Source organism: Petaurus breviceps, unplaced genomic scaffold (genome assembly GCF_028583685.1).
Source record: "Petaurus breviceps papuanus isolate PSGF00001 unplaced genomic scaffold, PetGlider_PUasm1.0 350, whole genome shotgun sequence".
NCBI lineage: Eukaryota > Metazoa > Chordata > Mammalia > Diprotodontia > Petauridae > Petaurus > Petaurus breviceps.
In genome coordinates, this window is record NW_027186199.1 from 962413 (window position 1) to 968412 (window position 6000).

Below are 6000 nucleotides of genomic sequence, written 5' to 3' on the forward strand. Positions count from 1 at the left end.
TTCCACAAGATTTTGTGTTACAAATTTTCTCCCCATCTTTCCCCTGCCCCCCACCCCAAGATAGCAAGCCTCCTGAATACCCCTTCCCCCAATCTGCTTTCTATCTCCCCCATCCCCCCCAACTTTCTAGTATGGCAAGATGGATTCCTATACCCCAGTGCCTCTATCTTATTTCCCAGTTGCATGTAAGGAACAATTTTTTTTAACATTTGCTTTTAAAACTTTGATTTCCAGATTCTTTCCCTTCTTCCCTCTTCACCCACACCCACTAGGAAGATAAGCAATTCAATATATGTTGTACATGTGTAGTTAGGCAAATCATTTCCATAGTAGTTATATTGTGAAAGACTAACTATATTTCCCTCCATCCTATCCCACCCCCACTTATTCTATTTTCTACTTTGACCCTGTCCCTTTTCAAAAGTCTGTGCTAACTACCCTCTCCCTCAATCTGCCCTCCCTTCTATCCTCCCTCCTCTCATCCCCTTCCCCTCTATTTTCCTATAGGGTAATATACCCAATTGAGTATGTACATAACTCCTTCAAAAAACAAATTCAATGAGAATGGGGTGGCTAGGTGGCACAGTGAGTAGAGCACCGGCCCTAGAGTCAGGAGAACATGAGTTCAAATCCGGCCTCAGACAAAAACTAGCCGTGTGACCTTGGGCAAGTCACTTAATCCCAACTGCCCTCCAAAAAGCAAACAAAAAAACAAATTCATTGAGAATAAGGTTGACCCATTCCCTTTCACCTTCCTGTTCTTCCCCTCCATTGTAACAGTTTTCTCTTGCTTTTATATAGATAATTTACCCTGATCTATCTCTCCCTGTCTCTTTCTCTCATTATATTCTTCTCTCACCTCTAAATTTTATTTTTTTATTTATCATCCCTTCCTATTCAACTGATCCTGTGCTCCGTCTACGTATACATGACACGCTCACACATATATTTATACACACATATACCTTTTTATAGAGGTGTATGTGTACCTTCAACTCTCCTCATACTGAGAAAAGTCTCATGAGTTACAATTATCATTTTTCCATTTAGGAATATAAATAGTTCAACTTTAATAAGTTCCTTGTGGTTTATTTTTCCTGTTGACCTCATGCTTCTCTTGCTTCTTGTATTTGAAAATCAAATTTTCTGTTCAGCTCTGGTTTTTTCATCAAAAATGCTTGAAAATCCTCTATTTTATTGAATGACCATACTTTTCCCTGAAGCATTATACTCAGTTTTCCTGGGCCGGTAATTCTTGGTTTTAATCCTAGCTCCTTTGACCTTCAGAATATCATATTCCAAGCCCTTCAGTCCCTCAGTGTAGAAGCTGCTAGATCTTGTGTTATCCTGATTGTGTTTCCACGATACTCAAATTGTTCCTTCCTGACTACTCGCAGTATTTTCTCCTTGACCTGGGAACTCTGAAATTTGGCTATAATATTCCTAGGAGGATTTTTTTTTTTTGGGGGGGGGGGGGAGAGGATCTTTTTCAAGAGGTGATTGGTGAATTCTTTCAATTTCTATTTTGCCCTCTGGTTCTAGAAAATCAGGACAATTTTCCTTGAGAATTTCTAGGTCTTTTTTTGATCAGGCAGTCCAACAATTTTTAAATTATCTCTCCTGGATCTGTTTTCCAGTTCAGTGGTTTTTCCAATGAGATATTTCACATTGCCTTTTATTTTTTCATTTGCTTGGATCTGTTTTATAGTATCTTGATTTCTCATAGTCATTAGCTTCCATTTGCCTCAATCTAATTTTGAAGCAATTATTCTCTTCAGTGAGCTGTTGAAATTCCTTTTCTATCCAGGCAATTTGGCTTTTTAAGGTATTCTTTTTGGGCCCCTTTTGCCATTTGAGTTAGTCTATTTTTTAAGGTGTTATTTTCTTCAGTATTTTTCTGGGCCTCTTTTAGCAGGCTACTGACTTGCTTTTCGTGATTTTTCTGCACCATTCTCATTTCTCTTCCCAATTTTTCCTCTACTTCTCTTACTTGATTTTCAAAATCCTTCTTGGGCTCCTCCATGGCCTGTAGCCAATTCATATTTTTCTTGGAAGCTTTTGATGCAGGAGTTTTGACTTTGTTGACTTCTTCTGGTTCCATGTCTTGATCCTTTTTGTCCCCAGAAAAGGATTCTATGGTATGACTGCACTTCCTCTGCTTGTTCATCTTGCCAGCCAATTACTTGATTTTTGAGCTCTTTGTCATGGTAGAACTCTACTTCTAGAGTGGAGAGAGCTGTGTCCCAAATTGTTGGGGTTTTAACAGCTGCCAGAGCACCCTCTCTACAGCCACCACAAGGTCTGGCACACTGGTCACGCACATCAGGACCACCACCCAAGAGACCCAGATCCAGGCAAGTCAAAGCAAGAGTGATTACCCTCTGAATGGTCACTTCGTCCCCCTATGATCTGCAGGTCAGGAGCTCTGGAGGCAGTTGCAGCCCATGCCTCCAACACCTCTTGCCCTGGGGGCAGGGGCCAGACCATGCTCTTCCATCACCCAGTTCCAACAGAGTTCTACACTGACCTTTTACTTTGTCTTTGGTGTTTATGGGTTGAGAAGTCTGAAAACCACCACAGCTGCTGGTGAGTCACTCTCCTGAAGTCTGCTCTGGCCAGTCTGTGCTGCTTGTTGGGGCCACCCTGGGGCCAGAACCACTGCTCATGCAGGACTGCGCTTGGCTCCCAGCTTGGTGCGATAAACCCTTCCTGTTGGCCTGCCAGGCAGCCTTCAACTGGAGATTTGTTTCTCTCTTGTCACTTTGTGGGTTCTGTAGCTCTAAAATTTGTTTAGAGTCATATTTTACAGGTATTGGAGGTGGTTGGAGTAGGAGTTCAGACAAGTTGCTGCTTTTATTCCGCCATTTGGCTCTGCCCCTCCCCCCCAATAAATTTTTAAAAATTAAAAAGGCAGATCGTATATAGTGCATATGATAAAACCGACTTAGAAATTACCAAAATCACTTAGCTGCTGCAGACCTATGGGTAAAAATTAAATAGAAATCTCTCTGTTATTTGAGGCTGCTGATAACTGTTCATTCTGCAACCAGAACCATTTCTCTGCTCCATGACTACAGAAATTGTCTTCCTTACTACAGAGCTCAAAGCAGGAAAGAAAAGTTTAATCACATTAAAGACAGAAGTAAAATAAAGAAACAGTCACTGCTAGCTTAGAAAAATTAAGTTATGGAGTTTACTTCATACTGGTCTCTTATAAATGCCATTTCTTAACATGCATTACACCATGCTGCATTACCAGATTGAACTGGAATATTCCCCAAAGTAAGCACCAGTTCCTTCTGTCTGGCTTAGTGATGAAGGAAATTGTTTCATGTAAAAACAAACAATAAATGCTCACATGAGGGAAGGAAGCCTAGCCCTGTAGGGTATACAGCATCTTTTCCACTCTTTATTGGGGTCACCTGCAATTTTGATTCTTATTTTTGATCCAGGAGCCAAACCCTGTCCTCCACACAAATCAGGAAAATAAACCTACATTCCCTTATCTGACAAGCACTGGGAATTGCTTGCAACCCCATACTTGAAATTCAACTACATAAAAATGGGCTGGAATCTAAGCTCCAATAAAAACAGGCCAAGAACTGTATTTACAACAAAGTGACCGAGACTTCAACATAAGAGGCCTCAGAATATATTGAGAAGAATGTCAGAGACCAGAAAAGTGAAAAATCCCATTCAGCTTCTTTGTAAACTTCTATCTGTTCTACTTCTTTAGATTGGAATGTACTCCTCTATCGATTAACAGTTTTCTTCACAAGGAAATACATACAGCTAAACCTAGAATGTTCTCCAAGAGCTAACAAGGGACCCTCCAGACTTCACATCAGGAATAAAGGCTCATCTGGTCAATAATACAGTAACAAAACACAAATAGATTTTATCCTAAATCTAAGGCACCACCAACAGTTCTTGACAGGCCTTCCATTAATCTGGATTCTTGACTGTCGACAAATATCTGCTAAATGTATGGTCCCAGTAAGGGTCATCCTGAGCTGTATTTCATGTGATGATTCCTGAGAGCCTTACCAGACACAAATACCCCCATTTTTATTCATTCTCTTTTTCTCTTTCTACCTCTTCCTCTCCCTCTCTCTCACCACACTACAACTACTACTTACCCTGTATCTTGGGAGATGTAGGTCACCTGCCTAACATCAAGGAACCACTAACAATAATCATACTGACGCTATTGAGAATAAGTGACACATAAATAAGCCTTAAGGTTTCCCAAGCACTTTACATACATTGACTCACTTGACTCACAATTCACTGTGTGTCTTTCAATCACTTTACTACTATGGGCCTTAATGAGTTAAGTTGTCAATGAAGCAAATACAATCTACCTTACTACCAAGGTGGGTTTTAAGAAGGCCGTTCGCGCAAGGTTCACGGTGGAACACTGGAAGGTAATGCTGAAGGTGAAGGTACTTTTACTTGGGCAGAAACATCCTCAAGGCAGGGCAGTGGAGGAGCTGCGGGAAAGGTAAGAGGAGGAAGGGCACAGGAAGGAATGCAAGATGGAAGCACCTTCCTTGGGGGAATAACGTGGGTGAGAATAGCCTTTACTTAGTGAGGGGAAGGAGGAGTGTGAGTGTGGGAGAATGGTCTCCCTTGGCGCTCTTCGAGGGATTACAGCACCGGGGAGGAGGACCGCGATGGCAGTTTTGCCGGGGAACCCAGGGGCCAAGCTTGAGGGAAGGGAATGCGGGTACAGGAGGATTCCCTGTACCTGGTGGAGAGCACCTGCACAAAGACAGTGGGAAAGAGCCAGGGCGCAGGGCTGCGGGAAAAAGACAAGAGAGTGGAAAGCCAGGGAGACGTGAGCCAGCGGGCCGTGTCCTTGGGCGGAGGAGGTCGCCCCTGACGCGGCGCTGCCTCGGTCTCCCCCAGGCTGCAGCCAGGGCGGGGCGGGCCCGGCTCCACGATCTCCCTCCCGGAAGCCCAGGGAACGGAGTCGCTCCGCAAATCCCTGGCTCTCTGAGAAGGGGGCACAACGTACCCTCCACCTCCCCGGGCCCGTGCCGGTTAGTTACCTCAGCCACCGCAGCCGCCTCTAGAGCCTCCTCCTGAGCCACTGCAGCCACTGCCGGCCCGAGCTCAGCGGCAAGGGGGAAGCTGAGGCGCGCGCGTCACGCTGCCCGTCCGCGCGCCCGTGCCCCACGCCCAGCTCCAAGAGAGAGCGAAGGCCCCGCCCCTCATCCCTGCCCAACCAACCCCAGGCTCCGGGGCGGACACACGGGCCTCCGCCCCCTCTGCGATCTACATTCCGATTGGTCTTTCCCGCCACGGCCCCGATTCTAGTCTCCAACCCCTCTTCTGGGAGGCCCCAACGCGCTCGCGTGCACGCGCGCTTTAGCTTACGCGCCCTCCAGGCTTCCTCCTTGGCAGCCCCTAGGGCTCATCAACCAACCAAGCCCGCCCACCACGTGATGTTCCGCACCTGACAGTTGGGAAGAGGAGGGAGAGAGGGGAGGGGTGAAGGGGAAGGTGCAGGAGAAGGGGGGTCGTTGCGCGCGCGCGCCCGGTGAAGGTGAGAGGGGGAGGGGCTGTAGCATACCCAAACAAACCGCGGGGGTCGTAGGGGCGGGGCTCCCCTCCTCCTCCCGGTGCCTTTTCCCTACTAGGGTGGCGGCACGCCCTGCTCAGTCATCCTCTCCCTCCAGTCACTTTCCGCTCCAGTCATTGCCAATTCCGCCGCACACCCCCACTGTGACACCCTCACCCAAACTCTCTTCCTGTCCTCCTCCCCCTTCTATCCTGTGACTGGCACCCGTGCACCCCTCTCCTCCACACAGCGTTCTCTGACACGTATGAGGAACCCCCCTCCCCCCCCCCCCCCCCCCCCCCCCCCCCCACGCCCCGCCCCCCCCCCCCCCCCCCCCCCCCCCCCCCTCTCTCCCAGTCTCTTTTCCCTCCAGATCGCGCCGCACACCCCCCACACAACACATCCAGGTTCTCATCCTCCCGCCCCTCTCCCCC

At 47.2% G+C, this 6000-nt stretch overlaps 1 protein-coding gene across 8 annotated transcripts in view; it reads right to left on the bottom strand.

Annotated features, from left to right (window-relative positions):
• MROH1 (maestro heat like repeat family member 1) overlaps positions 1 to 5196 on the bottom strand; it is a 183653-nt gene extending 178457 nt beyond the window's left edge. For all 8 annotated transcript variants that reach the window (XM_069097030.1, XM_069097031.1, XM_069097028.1 and 5 more), the window contains exon 1: positions 5055 to 5196. The gene's annotated coding sequence lies outside the window, so the exon portion shown is untranslated. The remainder of the gene's footprint in view (positions 1 to 5054) is intronic.
• Between the last annotated feature and the right edge of the window lie 804 nt (positions 5197 to 6000).